The following is a 24,789-nucleotide window of genomic DNA, read 5'->3' as shown; positions in this document are numbered from 1 at the left end:
CGTCATTTCACCCCACGTCCACATCCGCTGCGGGCTCTCTATAACACGAGTGAACATTGCTTCTACTCGCCTCTTCTACGTCGTCACGTGCAGGTCTCACTAAAAGGGCAACTCCGGCGCTTCTTTAACCATATTAGGATATTGTCATTTTCAGATGGCATTTACCGACCTGTCACCGGTAGGGTAGTTCAATTTGCTTAGAAATTCAGCCGTAATCTTATATAACCAATAAACGGGATACCCAAACCAAAACGGGTAGCTGCTTCGTGTGACGTCACGAGTCGATGACGTCAGATCCTACACTACCATAATGTAAACATGCAGAACGCGTGCTGAACACGCAGTACACGTGGCGCTAACGCCAAAGAAGCGAAGCTGATGATGTCTCCTGACGACACAGGGAGCTTTTACAGATTTTCCGAACTAGAGAGGGGCGTTTTCAGCGATGATTTCAGCTACAGTGGTGGTGTAGTCTCTGACATCACTAGCACAGGGTGGCCAGAAGAAAGTCATGAGTCAGGAACGCAACCAATCTTTAAAATTCATTTTCAGAAAAACTAAATGACTTGCAGCCATATTGTATGGCACAGATAATCAGAGCCTAAAAGAGAACGTATATTAAAAAATGTTATGAAGTTTGGTGAACATCGAAAAATCACCAGAATTGCCCTTTAACACTTCGGTGTTGAAACTGCGCTTCGCCGTTTCACGATTCTTTCAAGGCCGCTCTCGTAATTGTACCAAACACCAGAGCACGACCACTCAATACTACGTCGTTACGAAATGCTTACGCATCATTCATGTAACTCCCTGAGGAGATTCTACGTACAATTTAACGCGACAGCGTTAAGGGCCCCGTGTCGCAGAAAAATCGGCGTCCAGCGTCCTTTCAGCAAAAATTATTTCTAAGCACGCATACCCAGCCACTCTTTTGTCACCAAAGTTGCTCATACCTTGTCTTTCATTCCTTGCAGTTATTCCTCGGAATTTTGAGAATGACAGCCCACAAACAAATGTAATGTAAAAAAAAACACGAAAGAACCTACCTTTTATGTTGGATCTTCTCAGACTGGAATATTAAATGTACGAAACAGTAACAGGAGATCGGCCATGCAAGAGGCCGCCGCGTTCCTACCAGTAAGCTCGCCTTCGTGCGTAGCGCTCGCAGCCAGTGTTTCCCGGTAAACATTACGGTTACACAAGCTGCAGTTGACGGCAAGCGTGAAAAGCAGTTAGGAATCTTTGAATGCTATCACATTCCACTGTTAAAAGCGAAGCTTAAGTGTCCTCCAAGTCTTTCTGTTAATTAGACTGGAATAGTGGCTATCCCCATTTGCTCTCCGATCCACACCACTCTCTTCTGTCTCTTCAGGTTACGCCCAACATTCTTACTTCGTCTGTCTGTCTGTCTGTCGTCTGTCTAATGATTTGCTATCGCAATCGGTGCTTAGCCGTTCCGGCGAAACGGCTGTTAGGTTCCCGTTCCTGCTGCGAGCGTCGGCGTCCCTCAGCGTAACCGAACGAACGAGCACAACGAAGGATGAAAGAGCGAACGCGGAGCGCAGCGGGGGATGAAGGACGGCGATAGCGAAGAGAGCGAGAGGAGAAAAGTGGAGGAGGAGGAGGGTATGGCGAGAGCGTGAGAATAAAAACGTAGTGTCGCGCAAGACGAGCTCTGCGGCGACGACCGCTACGAGATGTCGCCAGAGTAGCGTGCCGTCATCTATCCACTGATGACGCCATCGATAAGGCACGCGGCGAGGTCGCCCACCTACATCATATATGGAAACAAAGCGCCGCATGAGCTGAGATCTGTCTGCGGCGGCTGCTCTGAATCGCGCCCACCCGTCACCCACGCGCTGCCTCTCGCGATCTCCCGATACCCAGGCAGTGGCGCCACACTTCGCTCTGTTTGCAATGTGTCGCACGAGACAGATTGTCCGCACCAGCCACATTACTCACAGCGTTCTCTGTGTGATATAATCCGTGTCCCTATATAATCATAATACAAAATATTTACCCGCGAAATGAAAACATGTATGGAGCTGCGCTCAAATATCGCGTTAGGGAGTATCGTAATCGTCGGTGAATTTTTTTATCTGCATCAATATTTTAAATATTTTCTGTGGCAGGTAGCACCATTTTAACGCTTGATGTAAATTACTTGATGAGGTGGCCATTACTTCTGCGAGAAATCAATGTGCTAATTAACAACTAACATATTACTTAATAATTAACATAACTACTCTTATTAATTTTAGTAATTATTTGATGGCACATATTTTAACCTAAGAATTATAGCCGGTGAGTTCGCAAGGCGTATCCATTGGAACGAATTCTCAGGACTGCACCAGTTTCGAGATATTGTCAAAGTGCCTAACGAAATACATTGGCGTATGCTCGCGTCGAACGGCTGACGCGGAAGTCATGCCATTCCCGTCATACGATCGTCTACAGCGTGGTACAGTGTACTGTAACGTGGTTGTCGTGCTGCTGTCGTCACACGCACGTTTCAGTCGCGACCCACGCACACGACTACTCAGTGGACTTTTTTCCAATTCCGCTATGCGCATGCGTGTACCCTCGCTCCAGCTGCATTCTAAGCTGCGCCGCCATTACCGCAGGACAGATGTGCGAAGTGAGTGCGCGATCCCTTGCATGATCCGCGGCAATTTCCTGAGCTTCAGGGACTGAATAATGACTTTTTATCGTGTTCGGAGGGAGAATATTAGATAAAGCCAGCACTTCAGCGGTTCGTGGGAAATACTGCAAGCGGCATTACTGCAAGCGGTAAATACTGCAAAGCGACTCCGTGAACTGACGCTCGAGCGATAAGTTCAGCGTTTGCAACGAGTCTCATGCTGGACACTTGCTGTACTGTCGATTGCACAAACCGCCTTGGAATGTTGAACGTATTGCACTGGGACCCGCCGTGGTTGCTCAGTGGCTATGGTGTTGGGCTGCTGAGCACGAGGTCGCGGAATCGAATCCCGGCCACGGCGGCCGCATTTCGATGGGGGCGAAATGCGAAAACACCCGTGTGCTTAGATTTAGGTGCACGTTAAAGAACCCCAGGTGGTCGAAATTTCCGGAGTCCTCCTCTACGGCGTGCCTCATAATCAGAAAGTGGTTTTGGCACGTAAAACCCCAAATATTATATTATTATTATTATATTGCACTGGTGTGGCGCGCATGGTCAATTTACACACACACATACACACACAAAAAAAAAAGAAACATCATGTTACCAGTGAGTCATCACGTGATCCTTGCTGAGTGAGGCAAGCCGGTGTTCTGGTAAAAGCACGACACCAGGGCTGTGAGGATTCGAACTGCAGTTGTCGCCCTATACGACTAATTCGGAAGTCTCGGCGATGTTTTAATCTACCGGTATGTATATCGCAGGGCTTTTACCATTGACCGAAGAACGCGTTAGCGCATGCAGGCGGAACTAGCAGCACGGTTACGTGGGGTCTAACAATAAGGAATGTCACCACAGAGCCCATAGGAATGCATCGTACAAGACCAAAGCGACACTCGCGCGGTTCCTGCATTATACACAACTCGCGAGTCTTACTCTTTTTACAGGCAAATGAAATTTTACGCGCTTGACAAAACGATATGTTGCGTACACTTGCTTTCCGCCCACCGCCCCTCCGTACCATGCCATACGACAAATATCTCGAGATAAAAGCAACACTTGTCCTGCAGTACACTCTCAATACGTGTGCAGAACTTTTGCGCGTTGTTTGTTCATCATGGTAAGTTGCTTGCACTGCCCGCTCTAGGCAAGCGCGTGCATGCGTACGTTGACCGCCTCATTCACGTCGAGCCACTCCAAACGACGTTCGAGTGTATCCCGAAGAAAGTCCTGCCATGGTCCTGCCGCAACGCGTTTGTCGCTCACGCACGTCTTCACCACTAGGATCAGAGTATTGGCCAAGCTGTTGAATAAGAAAGGCTGACGTCGCATCGGCATGTTGCTTTCGAGTCGGTAAAGGGCAAATTTGTTATTGCTACACGTAAGCAAATACGCGCGTTCAAGAGCAGGACGATGACAAGCTACTTCAACAACACAAACGACAAAAAGTAATAAAAAAAGCACAGACGGCCATCCCGAGAGCCTGCTAGGTGAAACGCTACGACTGCATAGAGGCGAGAAGCGGCGGGAGCGTGTATATCTTGTGTGATGATGTGATAACTTTATTTGGAATCCGGCGATTGGAAGGCCCGGGCCTGGGGCCGCCTAGATGGCCACTGGGAGCTGCTGCTCCCGTGCGGCTTCCTTGGCTCGCTGGACGGCCCAAAGTTGGTCTTGGAGTTCTGAGCTGAGCAGCACGGCCGACCACCGCGCCCGTAGATTTTCTGGGGAGACTGCCATTTTATTTTGGTATATTTCACATCCCCACAACATGTGTTGAAGGGTGGCTCTAACAGAATTGCATAGCTTGCACATATCGCTCTCGTATATATCGGGGTAGAAAGTTTTTAGTTGCACGGGACTCGTATAAGTTTCTGTTTGTAGTCGCCTCCAAGTAACGGACTCAGCTCTGTTCAGTTTAGTGTGAGGCGGTGGTAATACTCGCCTCCAATTTTGATAGAATTTGGTAATATCGCTAAATCTTGTTAATATATCTTTTTCTCTCCAGATTTCCTCCTCCGCGTTCTCCTGACCGATGGAAGTCACTCTTTGCTCAGCTCGGCGAGTAAGACCTCGAGCTTCGCGGTGTGCTACCTCGTTGAGGTTGACTGCGGGAATGTCTGGAGTCGTATGCGCTGGGAACCAGAGCAATTGCCTGCCGTTCTTCTCTGCATTGGAGAACTTCGCTTCATTGACTCTGATGATGTGCCATGCCTCAGGAGAGATCCTACCTTTTGCATAATTTCTAATGGCCGCTTGAGAATCGCTAATGATGTACTGAGCATTCGTGGAGACCAATGCTAGTGCAATGGCTACCTCCTCTGCGGTCTCGGAATGTTTGGTATTAATTGATACGCTTGTAAGGGGTTTTTGGGTGCGATCTGCGATTACTGCTACATAGCTATTTCTGTCTGGGTATTCAGCCGCGTCTACGAAGGTTGCTCTGTCGTCTGACCCAAAGCTTGCCCGTCAAATTTATTTGAAGTGGTGGCCGCTACAGGGTTCGCTTACTGGAAGGAGGTCCATTTATAGGAACACGTTGGTCCACCTGGTATCGTTTTGCGAGACCACAAACAATGCTAGATAGCCAGGTAACCGCAAAATGATTCGCAGAGCCCGTCTTCGGTGGCGCCTATTCATATACATGTAAAACGCAGAAGGCTTTTATAAGAAATCCGCTTGACCGATTTCAATTAAACTTGTTGCATTTAAGACACAATTAAATTTCTTGCATATAAGACAGAAAGTTTAATTATTCTTGCCGCATTATGCAGAGTTTTTATCTAAGGCATGGACTTTTTTACAAGTAATAGCCGAAAATCGATAAATCTAAAAAAAAAAGAAAAATATTAACACGAAGTTCACAAATCCGTGCTCAGCATCAAAACAGATGTCTCATTTCTGTAAACTGCATCCGTTACAGTATCTAAAGCGGACAAATTTGATGTATATAGTTTACAACTTATGCGAACTCTTTACACTGTTTGCGAGCGTTTTGCAAAATGCATATTCAGAAATTACTGGTATAGTTCAGGGTGGCGTATAGTATATAATTTTGTTCGCTTTAGATGTATTATTAGGTCCAGCTTACAGAATTGCAATATAGTTTTGCATTGTTGAGATACAGAGTTACATGGCCTCTGGTTTCGTTTTTTGAAATTTAGCAAATTTTGCAGTGCTACAACAATGAAACAAAGAGCATTTTGGGGCTACAATACATATGGAATCTGGAAAGGAGTAATGGTGCCAGCGCTAATGTTCGCAAATGCCATTCTGTGCTTAAAATGGGATATCTTGTCGGCGTTGGAAGTTAACCAAAAATCGGCAGGCCGGTTGGCTTTGGAGGCCTACGATAAAACTGCATATATGAAGCAGTGCAGGGTGACATGAGTTGGCATGAGCTCTTTTGAAGTCAGATAAGCGCAGAGCAAGATTATTTCTGAAGAAAGGTTCATGAACATGAATGAAAATAAATGGGCGACTTAAGTGCATAAGTTTCTGTACCTCAAAAGCGCGGACACAGAATGGAGAAAGAGATAAAGTTGGCAACAAGGTACAGGGTAATTGAAAGTGTAAATAGACAACCAGGAGTCATTAAAAAGAAAGTGAAAGAAACAGAGACAGCAAATTGGATGCAAAGGATGAAAAAAAAACGACCATGGAGGTTTACAAGAATGACAGGAAATAGAAAGGAAAATCTGTACGATAACACAAAGGACAGTGCTTTGCTATTTGAGAGCCGAGCTGGTTGTCTAAGGACAAAAACGCATCGGAGCAAATATTCGCAATAGGATGAGGCATGTGTGTGCTGCAGCGACAAACCATGATCAGCTCAGCACATCTTAAAGAAATGCGAAAGGATTCAGCCCAGCGAGACCTGCAGGAAACGTTCCCTTTCTGGAGGCGCTGGGATTTAAAGCAGATGGAAGCACTAACAGGCTAGCAATCGACATACGCGAGAGACGTTTAAGATACTGGTAGAAAAAAGTTGATAGGACCAGATCCATTGCATGCATAGGCACAAGGTATATGTAGAGGTTTTAAGGAAAATAAAATAAAAATTAAGGAGACAAAAGACAAAGTGCTTGACTGATAGATATCTATAGATTAATTGATTAGCTCAAGCAGGCCTTTGTCGCCGCCCCGTTTTGGCAATGCCAATAAATCATCATCGTCACCCCATCACCTAATTCCTGGACACTGTTTTCGAGTATACGCAGTAGGCGAGTCTCGTTCAGCGTTACGAATGAATGAAGCACTTGGAGAATTCAGCTGTAAGGCCCGAGGAAATTAGCAGTGCGTCATGCGCCATACTCAAAGGTAAATTGATGCCCTCTTCAAGAGCGCGCGCGTGACTCAGAAAAAGCAGGTGTTAAATTTCCTTGCGGAACTCATCCGTGACACATAATTTATCAATGAGTAATGTTATAAGGCGTAGCTCAAGCCGATTCACAGTTCTCGGTGCGCCTTCGCTGCGTTGTATAGCTCCGCCATTCAGACGAATTTCTCGTTCAGGTACGTCGTTGATACAAATATATGTGCCTTACCCTCGATATCGTTATCTGCAGTTTCATCAATGTCATGCCATGTCATGCATGATGACATGACATGACTGCAGCTATATGAGTTATCGCATTTGGTGTTCGTTATTCATCGTTAACCTATCCTTTGTAGGCTACGAAGCGGCTCATTTAATAATGTCTTCCATCCAACTATAGATAGTGATCTAAAGGAAGGAAAGACAGCTGATTCTGCAAGCCGTGATGCCCCTGTCATAGCTTCAAATGTTAAATGTGTGAAACAGTAACAGGAGATCTGACATGCAAGAGGCCGCCGCGTTTCCACCAGAAAGCCCGTCTCCGTGCATTGCGAATTCACGGCCAGCGTTTCCTGGTAAACTTTACAGACGCTGCAGTTGTCGGAAAGCGTGAGAAGCAGTCGGGGATCTTTGAATTTTATCGCGTTCCACTCTTAGAGGCGAAGCTTAAGGTTCCTCCAATTTTCTTCCACTTACCTTTTTAAAGAAAACGTTGTTTTATGCATTGAAGCACAAAACTGAAGCACAAGACCTCAAAACTGATGTAGTCATGAGAATTCGTTCCAAATATACATGTGCTTCGCGAGCTCACCAGCTACAATGCGTAGATTGAAATATGTGTCGTACAGTAATTGTTTAATTAAGAGAGAGAGAGAATACAGAGAAAGGCAGGGAGGTTAACCAGAGGTAGTTCCGGTTGGCTACCCTGCACGGGGGAATACGTAAAGGGCGGTAAAAAGAGAAAGAGAGTGGAAGGGGGAGATATAGAGAAATCGAGACGAGCACTAACAAAGCGCGTACACTATAGAGCGGTAGGGGACGGCGTTCTTAAAGTCTATCGTTAAGCACCGTAGACCGCGGGAACCTTAATAACGCGAGTAAGGCCTTCAACGCTGATGTTCTTTCAGAGCACTCACCTAAAGCTTTCAGTTCTGTTAGTGGACGACTGTCCAACTGGTCCAGTACTCTGCACATCAACTGTCTCTGGACACTATATCGTGGGATGATAATGTGTGTGAGCGTCTCTTCGCTGTTGCATGTGTCGCACGTGGGGCTGTTGGCCATTCCAATAAGGAAATCATACGAGTTCGTTGAGGCAACGCCTAGCCACAGGCGGTACAGCATGGTCTGTTCACGTCGTGGTAATCCAGACGTGAAGTGCATCTGTATGTCCGGAGACAACGAACGCAAACGACACATGGTGAAAACGTTCGAGTCCCACAGGGGGCAAAGTACAATCACGGTACATCAAACGCAGCCCAGCCGCAACGTCTGTTCGCGAAAGCGTAATGAAGACTTGACCACTTTCATGCGCAGATCGGGCGGCTTCGTCGGCGTGGTCGTTCCCACTGATGTTACAATGTCCTGGAAGCCATTGAAAGATTACGTTGTGTCCCTTGTCATGGCTGTGATGATATATGTGTCGAATTTCTGAGGCCAGTTCATTGGGTCCGTGGTGCATAGGGCTTTGTATGCACTGAAGGGCTGCCTTCGAATCACTAACGATAATCATTGTAGCTATATATTAATAAGTTAATTACGAATTTTGGGTTTCCCATAGAAGTAACGGCCTCCTCACGGAGTAATTTAGCAACAATTATGCTATCTGCCAGAGGCAATTTTAACAAATTTCTGCAGCTAGAACAATACACTTGGTGTAGGTATACGTGGGATTGTTCGCAGCAATGGATAGTTTAATTCAGCTTAAGTGTCCGAAAAGGCCTAAAAATGGGTAATTCCAGAAATTTCGGACATTGCCGTTTTGACGTTCCGTGGAACTTCGCGTCAATGCACCAGTGGACACATTCTTTAAGGAAGCTATATTTCAAAATATCGGCCGAGTTTCACCAAGTTTCAACTAACAGCATCGCGAGGCGCAGGCTGAAAGTTTTCACTTTTCCGGTGGGGTGGGGCGACACCAGCTTCCCGAATTGCATGTATATATATATATATATATATATATATATATATAAATGACGGCCTTATATGAGAATTTACAAGACCTTATAGTACGAGATTTCACAGCCTAAGTCCTCTCCCACCAGCAAAAATATGGCGTCTCTCGGTGGTGTGATCTTCCTTCGTCTAACTGTCGTATACTTCTCGATCACTAATACTGCTGCGCCTTCCCTGCGAAACCGCAGCCTCTCTCCGTCTTTTTCTTTTCTTTTTCTTTGAGTCCAAGTACAAGCGCTCCCACGCATGACTGCTGCTGATTCTAATTTCGAGTGAATCTGGCTTGGCCTCATTTCGGTTACTAAGTGAATTATCCAGGGTGCCCCAGCTATCATGCACGAAAACTTAAAAAAACGCAGTTGCGTTACTCGAAGAAAACCTATATAGTGCGTATTGTTTCCAATATAGTGGAGTAGCCGCCAGTAATTCTTTCGTTCCTGAAATTTAATTTGACAATTGCAATTAATTATCTCGTTCAAGAAGCACTGTCCCAATTATCAAAGTGTCAGTGAGGCATCTGTAGGTAGCCCCAGACACGCCCGAATGACATCTATACTGCTGTGTTTTCAGCGACGTACTAATTGCGCGCAATTTTTTTCCGACTGGCAAACAAACCTCACGAAATATGAAAAATTCCACGCGACTGCGCTCCCACCCGCATCCATAAAGCAGCGCCCTCAAATAAGCTGATTGAAAGCAACTGCATTGCCTGTCGCGAACCCGAAGAGACATCGCATCTCCTTGTTAATGGTACGCGTAACACCAACAGCAGGTTTCGCGGCTTTGCAGCTATTCCTTCCTCCATACGTCGCACCTATCCGTTTCTCAAAGCCGATTGATCACATTGATAACAAAAGCCCTTTGATAACCCAAACGAAGCGCCGCTCTGACCGCGCACGAAACGCGAAAAACGATGTAATAGGCATATAGCATGTTTCAAAATCCCGACTTTGCCCACACCGCATCGACAGAGTGCGCGCGCAGCAATATTTCGCGCCAGAAACTTGCATCGAACCAAAGCCAATTTAAAGTGGAGGTTTTAGTTTTCATGAGAGTGCATACGGTGCTGCAAGAACAGGATCGTGGCACCAAATAAAAGCGAAATAAACAGACCGGCAAGCGACTCACGTGTTCAGAAAAGGCAAAACCGGTGCGTTCAGGAAAGTAAATACCCGCTTCTAAATGAACCGAATTGGCAGTTGGAATGCCTGCTCAAAAAACAAAGAAAACAAATGCATCAGATTTCACTGTGCTCTTATTATCTATGAGTTCGTAAGTGCCGTTGAGCACCAGCTGCTGCCTAGGGGATGTGTTCGGATACATGTCTCCTTCTGCAGCTAGATACGCAGTACTGAGTCCGCTCTGGAGGGGGCTGGTGGCGGTGTGGGGGTGGGCTCGGGCCCCTGAGCGCCCCCGTAGTCGGAGCCTATGTCGCGAGGGTACTCTCTTCTGACAACATACATATGCATTTACAGCCCTTGATCGTCACCTTCGTGCACTCTCTCGGCAGAGAGCGCACTGACTTGAAGGAGAGGTGTCAAATTTAAACGGTAAAGCGGTTTATTGCAGCTTGCGTTGGAGCGGTTATGGCAGAGCGAGTGTCATTCAGTCTGTTTGCACGCGCAGGTATTTTTAGAGGGAGAGAGAAAGTACACGGGTGCGCGTCTTGATCGAGCGTGCGTGCCCGTGCTTGTGTGTGCGCGTGCGCCCACGCACTTGCATTTGCGTGCGAGGTCGTGTATGCGCCTACGTGTGCCCGCATGTGCACGTGCGCGTGCCTGCATGTGTAGGTGTGTGAATGTGTCGACGTTATGGGCGTTCTTTTTTTCGCGTCAGGTACGCTTTCACAGAGTGTTTAGATGCAAAATATTAATGCGAGAGCATTATATGCCTCATTGCGTGAGAATCCGGCGTTGTAGTCGTCGGCGAGACCAAATGATGGTACTAGAAATGACCGACGGCAAACAGTATGAACCACGTAAAACAACGGTGGAATTGACGTTAGGTTTCTCGGGGAAGCTCCTGTGCACAAAGTAAACTAATGCTTTTGACAAGACTACTAGGTAAATTTCAATCTGGGCGGGAATCGAGCTCGGACCTTCTGGGTGAGCGACGAGCAGGCTTCCCCGACGCCACAGCGGCATTGCGTTTCTGGTTGACTAAATAGAGAGTTTTAGGTTAGGGGACGCAAGCGGCTTGCGTACGCAAGAACTAGGGGTGACGGTGCTGCGCATGCGCAGACCCAGACGTAGGGATCTGCGCATGCGCAGTAGCGTCGCCCCCAGTTCTTGCGTACGCAATGCGCTTACGTCCCCTATACTAAAACTCTCTAATGTGTGCCTATAGTGCGTGCGTCAATGGGGACGTCACGACGCAGCTACCTGGCTGACGAAACGTGCGCATGTGGCGTAGTGCGTGCGTCGTTGGGCACGTGACAACGCACCCAATGGGTATAGGGGGTGGCGCCACGTCATGAGTGTATAAAACGAGGGCATAAAATAGACAGTCTTTATGTCCGATTGAGTGCGGCTGAGCGGTCCTTCGAGTTAAGAACTCTTCGCGGGCAAGCGAGTGCGTTGAGACGCTTGGCGCGTTTTCATTTGGCCCTGCCGAGGCGCATTTGAAACGTACGCGAGAGCTTGCTCGGATAAGGTACGCGCATAAAAAAAAAGAAAACATTTCACGAAAATGAGTATAATGCTTTCGCATTCCCACACGTAAGCAGTATTAAGTGCCTCTACCGAATTTTTCGTTCGGGAACTGGTTCAACGAATCTTATTCGCTCAGCTGGATAATGTCGAGGACCGGCTCCAAGCTACTGATTTACTTTAGCCACCTGAGATCAATTATTGAAAAGTTAATTAACGTAGCACCTATCGGTGATAACCAACGTTCTCGCGATGCACTAGCCAGCATTCTATATTAAGCCTGCTACGTTAATCTTTTTTCAGTGTTATTACTCACTGCATTTTTTCATCTGCTTCCATTTGTTTGTATTTTTTGCCCGCTCCTCTCTGTAATGCCTTTGGCCTTGGGGGTAAAATAAATAAATAAATACGCACAAAACTGCACAAATTACTACGTATTCATAGTTACAAATATCAACACTCGAATGATAATAATGTTACCAAGATTTATGTTCGTATAATTTTGAATGTTATGCGCGGTAAATGCTGAATATCGATGGAGCTGCACGCTGGTGTTAAAGCATGTGCGAACGCTTGGACACGTTTTCTTGACGCAAAAGGTGTTCACGAATTTAACTGCATGTGCCCAACTGTGCACTTTGACTTAACAATGCAGTGTCCTATACATTATCCAAGAGCCACCTGAGCGCTACGGTATACATATCACACAAGGTGTACGATAACATTACGTGCGTTCCCGATTATATTTCTGAACGTTGGTGGCATCAGGCTTGGTTTCATGGCGTATCATCAGGAATAAAAACAGCTGCTTGCAAATTATTTCTTGTGGAAATAATTGGCCACATTTTTTTTCTTCAGTAATTCGTTGCAGATGTTATAGCCTCTAACCACTGTTACATGGCTATCGTGTTGCGCAAGACGAGTCTGCATGTATACGAAATTTCCAGAATGACGTCAGCAATTCAATAGCGAAAGAGTGTCAGTTAAGCAGATTGCGTGCGTGGAGCGAATACTCGCGAACATTTTCGGTCGTGCGCGAGCGCCAGCAATTGCGCCGGAATATACGATGATTCGACTGCCTGGTCATCATGACTGGATGTAGGGGCGTGGGCCTGTACAATCTTCATTTTGTACCTCTTATTAAGTTTCACAACAAGACCGTTGCCACCCTCTCGTTAATGCTATAGAATTCCTGTATGTTACCAGCTATGTTCTTATTAATCAGGAATCCGACTCCTAGTTCTCGTCTCTCCGCTAAGCCCCGGTAGCACAGGACGTGCCCGCTTTTTAGCACTGTATACGCTTCTTTTGGCCTCCTAACTTCACTGAGCCCTATTATATCCCATTTACTGCCCTCTAATTCCTCCAATAGCACTGCTAGACTCGCCTCACTAGATAACGTTCTAGCGTTAAACGTTGCCAGGTTCATATTCCAATGGCGGCCTGTACTCCGTTACATACATAGCAGTCGATGCTGTAGAAGCTACGCAAGAATTTCGGCCAAGAAAAGCTTCGTGTGTTCTGTACATGCTTCGCTGCGCGCCAACAGCGCCCCCTGGCGCGAGCATGCATGTGAGGCTCCTCGCGAGGGGTTGCAAATAACAAACTCGGAAAGAACAACAAAAAATAAAATTGTTCTAGAGCAATGCATTACCAGCCATATACCACACTGTATTTGTTTCTAAGTGTTAAAACTTGGCTCATTCAATACTGAGCCTCAATAAAAAAAACAGTTGCACTTAATTGCGGTCAAAAAAGAAAGCATCGAACCATATCCAAGTGCGAACGAAGCCACTGCAAGAAGTCTCTCTAGCCTCGACTGCGTTGAGTGCTTGTGTATGGAACGGAGTATTGGCCTCGACCTCCACCACTGGAAAAGCTGGCGCCACCGTCGGCCTGACGTGCTATGAGGGATCACGTGGACATAGCGGCCGCGTCGGCTGCTTCGGGAGCGCCTAAGCGAGCTGAAAACGGGAGTTTAAATTCCCTCGTACGCTGCGGTCCTCATTTAGTGGCGAGATTTTCCCACTTCGAGTGTCTCCTTTACAACGCTTGAAAGCACTACAATAGGTAGTGGCTGCCTTTGAAGGCACGCAACATGGTAGACTACTGCTCGTTGCCGCAGTGCCGGACGTACGCAACGGAGCCCGGTGTCAGCCTTATTCACACGTAGCCGCAGGACAAGAAGCTGCGTGAAGCTTGGCGCGCGAAACAAAAAACCGGCAAACAGTCATCGGGGTCAACTCGGGTATGCAGCAAGCACAGACGCGAGAGATTTCTGCTATGGGGGGCACCGGGTCTGCGATGTTCAGAAAACGCGCACTGAGACGCTCGTGCGAGTCCCCTGCACGACTAATGTCCTCATGGTTTGGTCTATGAACTTGTCGATGCTATAGATACTGGCAAATTCACTGGAGTGGAAAGGGAGCGGTAAGAAGCACATTAAAAAAAAGCATGGCATATAGTTTATTAAAGTTTTGCATGCATCCATCCATCCATGGCATATAGTCATGTTTGTGTTATGAATTAATGCATTGGATTACAAAAAAGAAGCAGTGGGAAATCGCACTCTGAGAACACCGATAAACATACAGTGCGACGCAACTCGAGAAATAATATTGTAACGTCCAAGAATTTAGAAGAAAAAAAAAAAGATTGAATCGTCGCGACGGCACATCACAATGCCCGTAGGCGTCGAAGTCTCTACAATGAAATTATTTTTGACCACCTCTGATAGCGTCCACGCAACAATGGCTGCTTGTATACTGTCAATTGCTCATATTCTGCGGCCTAAAGCTCATGGCACGGTGCGAAAACGCGCACGCGGCGAAAGCGAAACAGTGCGCGGACAAGCATGCAGACGCGCAGTCGGTTGCTGCGAACCTGTGCGATCGCTGCATTGAGGCTTCCTTCTATTACGCTCCATTTAGTTATACAAACACTATAAGAACATATTTCACATAGTTTGCTCTCAGCGTTTGCCTACCTTTCACGCAAGAAGCCGGTTCGGGAGACTCCGTCGCGGCGACCGCGCGCAGCGACGTTCACTGTACGTATTTGGTAAAGAGATAGCGTCTGTAAAAGATTCCGTGCTTACAGTTTGCCCAAGATTATTATTTAGACAGTAAAATACTTCTCTCGTTTCAAAAGTACTTACAGAAATGTCCGGAAGAGCTCCCGCGTGGTGTTTTCAGTGAGCGCTGACATCAAAACCTATGAGGAGCGCGCCGCGTGATCCCTCATACTACGCCAGCGAGGCGTTTCCGATAGATGGCGACTCCGTAACTCCTCGCCGCCAATAGATCCTAGATCAGATTCCTACGATGGATGACAGTGCGCGCCGCTATCGTTGTGCTTTGAGCGTTACGTGTTTTTCAGGGCACACGTACGTTCGCCTAATAAAGATTCGCGACACTTTGTAATTGTCTTTGCTCTTCACCATCATTTCTACGTGACAGTAAAAACGTTCTACATTTTCATTGAGGGAATACTGAGAAATTGACTACGGTATTTCTTTTGCGTGTGCGTGTACTCTTTTAACGAAATAATTTACTATTCACAACCGACTCTTTCCTATAGCAGTTTGCAAAATAGAGGAACTTGGATGTCAACGGGAGATCTCAGAAGCAAAGAAAATTTTAGTGCTCATTAATCAGCTCTCACTAGATAGCAGAGAAGAAAAATTCAACAAACGTATGCTTCGCATACTTAAAAGTCAATCCACTTCAAAGCGATTTTCTCTTTTGCATGCTGATACCGACTTGAAAGTTGTTCATATTGTTAAGGGAGAATCTATGTACAAGGATATATTTGCAAGGCAAGACGCACACCGCTGCAGCAATGGTATACTGCGTGCACACCGGATATCCGCACCTCCGTCGTCGTCATCGTTAAAGCACCGACCGCAGGATTGCCGCCCGTGACAATATCGTGTGCTCTTGGGCATACGTCCAACCGCCAAAGAGAGGGCTATTCTCCCGAATATTTCATTTCGGGAAGGCCATGTTACTTGCCTTCCTTTACTCCGCTTCATAACGACGCAAATACGAAAGTGGTGCATGAAGAGCGTCGTTTATCTAAAAACACGAGCTGGCATAAACTACCTTTACATATATCGCTACCATTTGGAATTTGATACGAAATCGGGATTTTAAGTCGACGCATCACTAATCCGAGGAGGGCTGTCAGCGAGCAGCCCAGTTAGGTTTCTTTCACTTCGTACTTCGCCCTAGGAGAGTGGCGGCCGTCCAACGACAAAAGAAAGTCAGGTAGGTTAACCGAGGACGTGTGCTGTTGGCTACCATACTTATGGGGAGGCATAAAGAATAATAAAAAATTGGAGGACACTTAAGCTTCGCCTTCAAGAGTGGAACGCGACAGCGTTCCCGTCGACCCGCCAAGGGGTATTGGGCTACGGCGCAGCGACTACGCGCCCAGCATCGGACGCGGTGAGCGTCGAGCAACGCAGCGTTCGGCGCGACAACGAAATGTGCGCCGGAGCAAGCGACGCACGCCTGAGCCTTAGAAACAGCTCGTTTCTAAGCAACACCGCGTTCACTAGAGGCGCTTTTGTACCGCTTTGAAGCATCGAACTTGTGGCTCAGTGGTAACGTCTCCGTCTCACACTCCGGAGACCCTGGTTCGATTCCCACCCAGCCCATCTTGGAAGTTGCTTTTTATTTATGAAGTGCCTGCCGTGATTTATCGCTCACGGCCAACGCCGCGGACGCCGACACCGACACCGACGACACCGGCTTTTCTGCGACACGAGCTCCTTAACGCTATCGCGTTAATAATGAAGTAGCCACACACACACACGCACACACGCACGCACACACACACATATTTGCCGGGAGGGTGCAAAACGATGCTCCTGTCGACTGACTTCACCGTTCATTCTTGACTAAAACACGGCTTTAACGCAGCACGGATGTGGCGATCAAGCGCAGTAAATGCATATGTTGTTAGAAGCGAGTCGAAATACATACACACACGCACACGCGCATCGGAGGCAAAGCGCGCACAAGTGAGAGCGCTAGTCGCTTCAGCATGGAATACCAACTAGTCTGGTCTCACACCCTGCTGTGCTCCTCGGCTGAGGTTCGATTTCTCCGTCGGTCACACATTATTTTGTTTTCCATAAAGCGAGGCGAGACAGAAATCTACCGAACTGCGTTGTTTGCTCGGCGCCGACTTTTTCTTTCTTAATTCCTCTCTTATGTCCCTCTCTCCTTCGCCAACGCGCTGAGTCGTGCTCCCAAAGAGTTGCAGAATATAGATATACAGTAAACTCTCAGTTGTACGAACGTCGGTTTATCGAATATTTCAGAATAACGAACTTTTTAAAAATCCCCGGCAGTTTTCTTATAGATTCTATGCAAAAATGTTTCACTTAAACGAATTTCGGAGCAGTCAATATTTCAGTTGAACGAACTTGCTCAGAGGACCAAGGCTTATTTTTGTCATCAGCTGGAGGTCGATAGCAATACTTTGAAGACTATGCACAGTGTGACAGTGCACTGATTACCTGTGCTGGACAGACGGATCTGGAGATTGTTTCCAGTGTTCGTCCTGAAGAAGAGTGCGACGAAGAAGAGGCAACTGCCGAGCCAGTTTCAAGCCCTATAACTCTAGCTGAGGTTGTAGGGTACATTGGAAAGTTGAGAGACTTTGTGTCTCAACAGCAAGCTGTGCCAGAAGAAGTGTACAAAAACATTGACTCTTTGGACAGTTTTGTTACTTCCTGTGCTTTAAAAGTACAAGTGCAGAAGAAGATTACAGATTTTTTTCTAAGTGAGAAAGGCAGCATTATAACTGTTACTAACCTTGTACTTGTTGATATGTACAAATTCCATTTCACACATTTCTAACACTATGGATGCCATGTCTTTTGCTCCATGAATTGTACTTCAAACTTTTGACTCTGTATGCCATGCCTTATGTTGGTCTAGTGAATATTCAGTTTAGTGAACATTCAGTTAAGTGAACTATTTCCTTCGGTCCCTTGAAGTTCACTCAAGTGAGAGTTCACTGTAGCTGATATCTATAGCGCTCGCTATGAAAAAATGGGTGCATAAACGCATTTTTTTATACCACTCGCGTTTTGCGAAAAGAAGGTCGCGCACGGCAAGCGAATTTTAGACGCCACTTGGCGCTATTCTTTTTCTAGGAAATTTTCGAATACAGCTCCACAGCAATTTAGCCATTTGTTGAAGACTGGAAGGTGAGCCTGTCTGCTTGTCCGTTGTTCTAAGAGCGCGCTCATTCGCACTGCAGGACGGGCTCGGTGTGCGCACGTGTGTGTGTGTGACGTCATGTATAGTGACAGCGTCTGCGCGGGACAATTGGTTGATTGTTCACCTATACAAAATTACACTGTATTGTGAAGGGCCGATATACTCAACCTAGAGCAAGTTTCGTGAACTTTTGTTGCACAACAATGGCCCATTCGGGCAAAAAATACTTTTAAATCTGTGACTTCACATTGGTACATGGTCGCCGCAGTTTCGGTTAGTAATTCAAGAAATTGAACCTTCGCCTTCTTTTTCTGGACTAGTAAGACTTTTCCTGCCAAATAAATGTCAACAGGTCCGAAAATAATAAAAAAGAATACTTCATTAGTGAGAACAGATTTTAATGTTTCATGTTAAATAGTGTCCCTCCGACCTGCCAGTCATGTGGAGGCGTCGAGTCTGCCTGATTTGAGAATTGCAGTCACGATTATTTATGAGTGCGTTCGCAAGTCATTGAAAGCGCCCTCAAGTGATTCAAGTCAAGCATCAGGCATGGAATGGGCGCTATACAGAGGCTATCTCGGCTGCGCCTTAGTTCGAATGAAACATTTAGGCGAAATCAAGACGGTATGGATGCTGAGTATTACTCTGCTGAAAACTGCGCGGTCTCATCGGCAAAATAAAAAAAAGAACTAACAAATAAATAAATTAATTAATAAAAAAAAAGCCCTCGTGTTAAACGGTAGCAAACTGAAGCCGAACACGTAAAAGCTGAATATTCACTTCTCTGGGTAACCAAGAATTCTTTCGACAGCATTGATCAAAGAAGCACTGTCGAAAATAACACTTTTATATGTGTTCTTCGTCAATATCTTATTGCGACAGTAACTATATAGACCGTCCAAACGAATTTTCGTCGTCGCCGTCACGGTTGCCATGACACTACGCAAATATTTAGGTATACGTATGCTATGTGTCGTGCCATGATGTATGTCATGCTGTATATGGGGGTTACATTGCTACACTATTCTATCACTAAAGTTTCTCATACCAGGTTTTATGTTATTGACTAAATTATTCCCCACAATTTCAGAGTGACAGCCCACAACCAAATGTCAGGCGGTATAACAGTCACAGCACATACCTTTTATCTTAGATCTTCCCAGACTATTAAATATTGGAAGTGCAAAACAGTGTCAGTGCTCGCACCTAAAGGTGATGCAATTTTACTTGCGCGGCTCTTTACGGACAGTGTAGCGGCGCCTCTAAGATGTCATCACAGGCCCTACACGGCGTGGTAAAGCTTTGAAATTTCGTGTCCGCGTAGTCGGACCCGCGTATACATATATAGTTACAACACCGTCCGAGAAGTGCAAGCGCCACGCTAAACATTGCTGTCGTAGTCGGCGCTCCGCGGCAAAACTGCAAATCCTTCTTCTTCTTCTTCTTCTTGTTATTATTATTATTATTATTATTATTATTTTCTACCAACAACACAGTCATGCTTCAAGAGTGCCTACCTGAGTGCAATGGCGTGAACGTGGCTCTGGCCGTAGCGCGGTATGTTCGTACAGTGTCGTCCTCCAAAAGTGGGGACAATGAGAGCCTCCACGCTTGCAGTCAAAGCTGCCTTCTGTAAACAGACATGAATCCTGAAATATAGCGCTTGTATACTTTCAGAACGGTAGGCTGGTGTTTGGCAAAGATGCTGGAATATATATATATATATATATATATATATATATATATATATACAATTGTATTAAAGAAATATATGTAACCGAATATAGCTCGTTGGTGTGATGTACGGTTTTCATTCGTATTCTGTGTGTTTTTACGAAGTGAGTTCTAAATGCTTATTCATGCCAGTTTGACCATAATGAACACTGTAGCGTTTTTATATGTGAAGCGTACGTAGTAAAGAACTAGGTCTGTTCTTGTTTCCTGATTCCTATGTTTGTTCCCGAAAGCGTACTGTTGCAAATCGTGACGTTAAGAACTGAAATAGCAGTACTACAAATATGGTTAATTACGCTTTTTTTATTATTCGCCCAAAGTGTGTTGCTCATGCTGCATTTCTGGTTGCACATCGTGTGCTTGTTTTTCTTAGCTTGCAATGTATGATTTCTTTTTCGAACTTGCCGCATGAATTTCTTGTTCAAATGCCCCCTCCCCACTTCTTTTCTTTTTCCTTTTCTCATCATTCTTACGCTGTCCTGATTGCTTCGCTGGAGCGCAGATCGTACAGGGGTCAGGACCTCAGTCAGGCGCATGCTGGCGCCTTTAGTCCTGACCCTTCTGGTTTTCTGTAGGCAAACTGGAGAATTTGTGAATAAAAAAAAAGGGTAGGTCATTGGGCAGTATAATAGCAAGAGCTTGGTGGCGCAACCTACCGCCCCGTTCCAAAGGGGAGGCTCATAACATCCATCCATCCATTCACTACGCGTATAGCTAGAGCGGACCTGCGGAGGTAAATGTTCAGTGGGGGGACTTGGCACCGTACTCTCGCAATCGTTACTTCAAGCTTTCTAATGGAGCACCATTTGCTGTTCCAAGGAAAATTGAGATGCGGGAAACCGGATGTTGACAACGTTGACTTCGCGAAGTTATTTGCAGAAGTATATTTTCTGAATAGTCGATCGCATTCTTTCTTGTCTTTTTCTTCGCGCTTCTTCTTCGTTCACGAAGTGGCTACCTTACATACGCGCCCCACGCGCGCGGTGCCCCGGCATGTTTTCTGTGGAACCTCAGCGCGTGGTTAGCGCAGTGACCAAAATTTTTGCATCGCCCTTTCTTCAGCCCTGAACAACAACCGAAGCGACCTTCGAAGTCATAGCGAGAGCCGTACACAAGGCCAAGGTAAACTCAGCAGGAAGGATTTGTTCAACATGGCGGAGATGGGCGACCCTCGGGCCGCTGTGTGCACCGAGTTTTTGCAGCGCCTCTCGGCACTTGAACCGACGCGAGACGAGCCCACGCTGGACGAGAACGACCGTTACGTGCCTAGCCCTCGTGAAGTTGAGCTGACAACAAGAGTCCTCGCTGAAGACTGCGTGGTAGCCCTCGGACACCCGGAGCTGAGGCGTCAACTGTGCCTGACGGTAATACGAGAAAATATGTCCTCACTCGCCGTCATTGTGGGCCAGCGCATCGCAGAGGACGACTACTTCTTGAACTACCTGCGCATACTGCTTGCATCCGACGTCCACGTCGTGCCTTCCACGTCGTCTTGGCCTAGTGTAGCTAATAAGTGCGTCTGTCTGGTGGAGCCCGACGTGCTGTGGTCCCTCCTGGCGAATGGAGTCGTCAGCACTGCCGAGATCGGCGTTCTAGTTCTGCGCGACTTCGAGCACTACTTGGACCTTGGCCACGCTTACCGCAAGATCGTGCAGTGCTTCCAGAACGTTTCTAGACGGAACAAGAATTCATCATCCGCTTCGACGTGGCTGTTAGCGCTCGCCGACGAACTGCAGGTCTGCAGTCTAGATGGCCTGGAAAGTGACCTCGAACGTCTGAGGACACCGCTGAAGCTAACATGCTGCCTTGCGACGCCCGTGAGACCACATGCCAATGAGGCTGCCCTGGAGGTCTGCTTTCTCGAGATGGACTGGTCGGCTCAAGTTGGCAGCATTGTGTCCAGCTCTGACGACCCGGAAGTGCAAGAAGTGGGCACGACTCTACGTGAGCGAGGCATTGTGGCGGCTTGCTGCTTAGCCAAGAAGATGGACGGGGCCAATCCTCGGGCAGAGCTGCAAGCATTTTTGGCGCAGTGTCAGAAACTCATGACGAAGCTGAAGGGTGACGCTCTTGTGGACAACGTTCAGGGAAAGACACTGGCCCTGACGACCACCGTGGCTTCTCAACGGGATCTGAAGCGGTGGCTCCTAAGCCGGCAATCGGTGGAGGTTGCCGAAGGACTCGAAGACGTCGAGCTCATGCCAGTGTTTGTATTCATGGCAACAACGATAGACATACCGACGTTGCGACACTACAAATGGGACGTAGTAGTTTTTTGTGATTTGCCTTTCGGAGTCTACTGCGATGCGTTGTTGGAAAATGTAAACCGTGCAGTCGCCCTGGCTACAAAACCGCAGTGGAAGAAATGGAAAGAAGCCTTGGACTTGCACGATGACTTGGACAGGCTTCGTCTGCACGTGAATCACCGTTAAAGTAAGCGCTTCTCAAGAAAAAATAAAGTTCTCATCGTCTAAGCATCTTTTATTATGCTAACTTTCTGAAATTAGCCGATTAATGTTCAGTCCTTCGCAGTTGTTTTCATTGTTTGTACTCGCAGTGCACTGCTTATGTGGCCGGCATACTTGGGTAGGAGCCAAAATATCAAAATTCCGACATCGAAAAGAAAGATGGTTTGGGATAATATCGAGCTACGCTTGATACATTTTATTTGCCGCATCGTGCAGTAAGTAAAGGTCGCAACTGCTGGATCACTTTTATTTCCGATGTACTCGTGCATTCAGTAGTCGTCGCATGATTGATCACACTCCGAACGGAGTTTTCTTCGACCTTGAAGCGCGTTTTACAAAGAGCTGCAAAGCACGCTGGCCGCTGTGACGAGGTGGCCGAGAGGTTAAGGCGATGGACTGCTAATCCATTGGGCTCTGCCCGCGTGGGTTCGAATCCCATCTTCGTCGCAAGTTTTTTTTTTCTCGGTAGGCTGTCCTTTTTTCTTACTAGCGTTTGCAGACATCACAACGGAAGTTGTGTGCAATAAGTATACATGGTATTTGATTTTTTTCTCATGCCTCCACTTTCTTGAAGTCTGAGTAGAAGCTCGTTCGTTAGATTTTGCCTCTATCAGAGTGTGGCGGATATCGAAACGTCTCACACGGACAGTATTTTATTGCGAGAGAAATTATATGAACACTTCAAGCGAATTGCCGCCCTCGCAGTGATTTTCTGTATAGACCTTTCAGAGCTAGCAGTATGCGCACCAGGTGCCGCCACGTGCACGTCGCCATTAGTCGCCATTGACGTAGGCCTTATGAAACGAGAGCAAGCAGGCATGAACCGTCACTCTACGCTCCAGCAACGTTCCGCCGTACTATTTACCATTTAATCAAAATGTGAAGGAGCAGAGGGACAACGTGCTGTCGTGCACTGCAAGAACTGCAACATAGATGGAATGTATGGGACGAGGCTGTATGTGAGCTTTATATGCCTCAGCCGCACAAGGACTGTCCGTATTTACGACTGTTCATCATGCACGCCTTTCCGCAATGTGAGCACAGTATCTACCACCAGCGCTGTGTGGATAGCCAATTGCTGCAGCAATCACCGGCAATCGATTGACGGCGATGACGGCCAGGCTAACACCACCTGCAGCGTATGAGCACTGACGCAGCGTTACTGCCATCACCGGCACAAGATGTCATGCGAGGTTGAACTTCGATAAGCAATGCAACTCAATCTGCGGTGGGTGCAAAACTTCGGCGAGTCGAGATGAATGGTGGCTTCATCTGCGCTCTGTTCCCGCGCAACCTAGTGTTGGAAGTCGCGTAATCAAGTTTCAGTGACGCGTTGAAGGGAGAGGCAACACGAAGTGTTCTCTCCCCGCTGCCCCCACCCTCCATCACGCAAGCGTTGTGACAGCGAGTGATCGCGGTCATCGAGTGAGATCTGTTCACGTGTGACTGGGCGAGCGTGACACCGCATGCTTCTTAATTTCATTAGCAAGCAAAAGTTCACTCCAATTTACATAGACGACAAATCTACGAACCTTACTAACCGTCGTCCATTTATATTGCAGACCAGTTAACGGATATAGTCTGTCATCTTTAATCCGCCGTCATTTCTTTGTTGTCTTTCATTCGTCACAGGCCATCTTGCAATTATCATTATGTAGTATTCACGTCGTCGTGAGTTTGTCACTTCGTTGTAATCATGCAGTCGTCAACGTCATGCTGCTGTCGTCATTCCGTCGTGGTCATGCCGTGGTCCTCAAGCCTTCGTAGCTACACCGTTATCGTTCCGCCTTCGCTCAGTCGTTGTCGTTCTATCGTCTTTCCATTGTTTTTACTCCGTCGTTTTTTTCTTCACATTCCGTGACGCCTTCGTAACCAGGCAGTCGTCTGCGGGCCTGCAGCTGTGGCCCCTCCGTAGTCGTTATGCCGCGGTTGTCTGGCCGTCGTTGTTCCATCGTGATCTTCCGCCGCCATTATAGCGTTGCCAACCATTGCCATCAATACGCACTACCCATTACCAGAGGCGAGAAGCAAAGAAGTCGGCAATGAGATGTACACAAGTTGGTAACATAAGGTATCCCCGTAGTGGGCGTGTTCATTTAATTGCAGACGAAATTAAGTCTGAAGATAATGACATTGAGAGGTGGTGAACCTGCGCATGCCATAGAGTGCTGGCAGCGATTGCTGTGCTAACTTGTCTAATATTCATCCCTTACAATGAATTCGAAAAGAGTAAACCAGCTTTCCGTAGAGCAGGAGCTGAACTTAACCCACAATTACTTCATTCTTTTAGAGCATACTCTGCTGTAGAACAAGCCTAATTACCACCGTTGCCAAACCGGTCGCAGTAGTCCTCCACTCGTCTGCGCTTGTCCATTTCGGGCTAGGCAAGGCTGGTCGGGACAGTCTCTGGAGTCACCTCTTGTAGGAACATTTTCATCAAATGGGACGTGTCAAGAAGGCGATGCCATCAACTTCTCGTAAGAATTGCTCCCAGATTATGGTCACTTGCATAGACAGTTTCGTCACACGTGAAAGCGCGCAGGCTTTATTTGGCTTTAGTAATGTTACG

At 46.8% G+C, this 24,789-nt stretch overlaps 1 non-coding gene across 1 annotated transcript; it reads left to right on the top strand.

The window, feature by feature from the left end:
* Positions 1–22,585: 22,585 nt before the first annotated feature.
* TRNAS-GCU (transfer RNA serine (anticodon GCU)) lies at positions 22,586–22,667 on the top strand. Its single transcript has one exon. It is a non-coding gene; the product is annotated as a tRNA-Ser (tRNA).
* The last annotated feature ends 2,122 nt before the right edge of the window (positions 22,668–24,789 follow it).

Source organism: Dermacentor variabilis, chromosome 2, assembly GCF_050947875.1.
Source record: "Dermacentor variabilis isolate Ectoservices chromosome 2, ASM5094787v1, whole genome shotgun sequence".
In the NCBI taxonomy this organism is placed as follows: Eukaryota; Metazoa; Arthropoda; class Arachnida; order Ixodida; family Ixodidae; genus Dermacentor; species Dermacentor variabilis.
The sequence above is the reverse complement of the archived record's forward strand: the minus strand, read 5'-3'. Positions and strand labels throughout refer to the sequence as shown.